A 3255-nucleotide genomic window follows, 5' to 3' on the forward strand; every position below is an offset into this window, starting at 1 on the left:
ATTATCGTTTATGGGTTAAGCATTAGAGACAACCGCATTCACTTTAAATAGGGCACCACGTATTTCCGTTGAGATGACACAGTATAGACTGAGGTTTAGAGAAATCTAAACTGTCGTTTCTTGAAAGTTTGGGGTTTCGACACTTATGTGAAAAAGTTTCAGTCTGATAAGCTCGAACCCAAAGCGGATAAATGCATCTTCATAGGATATCCAAAGCAGTTGGGTACGTCTCCTATCTCAGATCCGAAAGCAAAGTGTTTGTTTCTAGAAACGGATCCTTTCTCGAGGAAAGGTTTCTCTCGAAAGAATTGAGTGGGAGGGTGGTAGAACTTGATGCGGTTATTGAACCATCACTTTGACCAGTGTGTAACAGGGCGCGGGAAGTTGTTCCTGTGGCGCCTACACCAATTGAAGTGAAAGCTGATGATGGTAATCATCGAGCATCGGATCAAGTTACTACAAGCTTCGTAGGTTGACAAGGTCGCGTACTACTACAGAGTGGTACGGTAACCCTGTCTTGGAGGTCATGTTGTTGAGCAACAGTGAACCTACGAGTTATGGAGAAAGCAATGGTGGGCCCAGATTCCGACAAATGGCTGGAAGCCATGAAATCCGAGAGAGGATCCATGTATGAAAACAAAGTGTAGACTTTGGAAGAACTACTTGATGGTCATAGGACTATTGAGTAAAGATGGATCTTTAAAAGGAAGACAGACGATGATAGTGATAAGTCACTATTAAGAAAAGCTCGACTTGTCGCAAAGATGTTTCCGACAAGATCAAACAGTTGACTATGATGAGACTTTCTCACTCGTAGCGATGCTAAAAGTCTGTTAGAATTATGTTAGTAGTTGCTGCATTATTTATGAAATATTGCATGTAGGATGTCAAAACATTGTTTCCTCGACGGTTTCCTTGAGCAAACATTGTATGAGATACAACCATGAGGTTTTGTCGATCCTAAAGATACTAGCAAGTATGCAAGCTCCAGTGATTCTTAAATGGACTGGTGCAAGCATCTCGGAGTTGGAATATACACTTTGATGAGATGATCAAGGATTTTGGGTTTGTACAAGGTTTATGAGAAACTTGTATTTCCAAAGAAGTGAGGGGGAGCACTATAGAATTTCTGATAAGTATATGTGGTTGACATATTGTGGATCAGAAGTAATGTAGAATTTCTGTAAAGCATACAAGGTTGTTTGAAAGGAGTTTTCAAAGGAATACCTGGATTGAGCTACTTGAACGTTGAGCATCAAAGATCTATGGAGATAGATCGAAAGCTCTTAATGGAAGTTTCAACAAGATGCATCCCTTGACAAGTTTTGAAGGAGTTCAAAATAGATCAGCAAAGAAGGAGTTCTTGGTTGCGTTGTAAGGTGTGAATTTGAGTAAGACTCAAAACCCGACCACGGCAGAATAAAGAGAATAGACGAAGGTCGTCTTCTATGCCTTAGCCGTAGACTCTAAAGTATGCCATGCTGAGTACCGCACCTGATGTGTGCCTTGCAGCAAGTCTGTTGAGAGGTACAGAGAGTGATCCATGATTGAATCACTAGCAGCGGTCAAAATTTATCCTTAGTAACTGATGGACTAAGGATTTTTTCTCGATTATGGAGGTGGTTAAAGAGTTCGTCGTAAAGGGTTACGTCGATGTAAGCTTTGACACTAATCCGAATAACTATGAGTAGTGAAACGGATTCGTATAGTAGAGTAGATATTTGGAGTATTTCCGAATAGCACATAGTAGCAGCATCTATAAGATGACATAAAGATTTGTAAAGAACACACGGATCTGAAAATTTCAGAACTGTTGACTAAAACCTCTCTCATGAGCAAGACGTGATCAGACCCCATAACTATATGGGTGTTGGATTCGTTGGAATCACATGGTGATGTGAACTAGATTATTGACTCTAGTGCAAGTGGGAGACTGTTGGAAATATGCCCTAGAGGCAATAATAAATTAGTTATTATTATATTTCTTTGTTCATGATAATCGTTTATTATCCATGCTATAATTGTATTGATTGGAAACACAATACTTGTGTGGATACATAGACAAAACACTGTCCCTAGTAAGCCTCTAGTTGACTAGCTCGTTGATCAAAGATGGCCAAGGTTTCCTGGCCATAGGCAAGTGTTGTTACTTGATAACAGGATCACATCATTAGGAGAATCATGTGATGGACTAGACCCAAACTAATAGACGTAGCATGTTGATCGTGTCATTTTGTTGCTACTGTTTTCTGCGTGTCAAGTATTTGTTCCTATGACCATGAGATCATATAACTCACTGACACCGGAGGAATGCTTTGTGTGTATCAAACGTCACAACGTAACTGGGTGACTATAAAGATGCTCTACAGGTATCTCCGAAGGTGTTAGTTGAGTTAGTATGGATCGAGACTGGGATTTGTCACTCCGTGTGACGGAGAGGTATCTCGGGGGCCACTCGGTAATACAACATCGCACACAAGCCTTGCAAGCAATGTGACTTAGTGTAAGTTGCAGGATCTTGTATTACGGAACGAGTAAAGAGACTTGCCGGTAAACGAGATTGAAATAGGTATGCGGATACTGACGATCGAATCTCGGGCAAATAACATACCGAAGGACAAAGGGAATGACATACGGGATTATATGAATCCTTGGCACTGAGGTTCAAACGATAAGATCTTCGTAGAATATGTAGGATCCAATATGGGCATCCAGGTCCCGCTATTGGATATTGACCGAGGAGTCTCTCGGGTCATGTCTACATAGTTCTTGAACCCGCAGGGTCTGCACACTTAAGGTTCGACATTGTTTTATGCGTATTTGAGTTATATGGTTGGTTACCGAATGTTGTTCGGAGTCCCGGATGAGATCAGGGACGTCACGAGGGTTTCCGGAATGGACCGGAAACGAAGATTGATATATAGGATGACCTCATTTGATTACCGGAAGGTTTTCGGAGTTACCGGGAATGTACTGGGAATGACGAATGGGTTCCGGGTGTTCACCGGGGGGGCAACCCACCCCGAGGAAGCCCATAGGCCTTGGGGGTGGTGCACCAGCCCTTAGTGGGCTGGTGGGACAGCCCAAGAAGTCCCTATGCGCCATAGGAAGAAAATCAAAGAGAAAAAAAAAGGAGGAGGTGGGAAAAGGGGGAAGGACTCCTCCTTCCAAACCTAGTTGGACTCGGTTTGGAAGGGGAGGGTTGCCCCCCTTGGCTCGGCCGACCCCCTTGGGAGTCCTTGGACCCCAAGGCAA

Source organism: Hordeum vulgare, chromosome 6H, assembly GCF_904849725.1.
Source record: "Hordeum vulgare subsp. vulgare chromosome 6H, MorexV3_pseudomolecules_assembly, whole genome shotgun sequence".
In the NCBI taxonomy this organism is placed as follows: Eukaryota; Viridiplantae; Streptophyta; class Magnoliopsida; order Poales; family Poaceae; genus Hordeum; species Hordeum vulgare.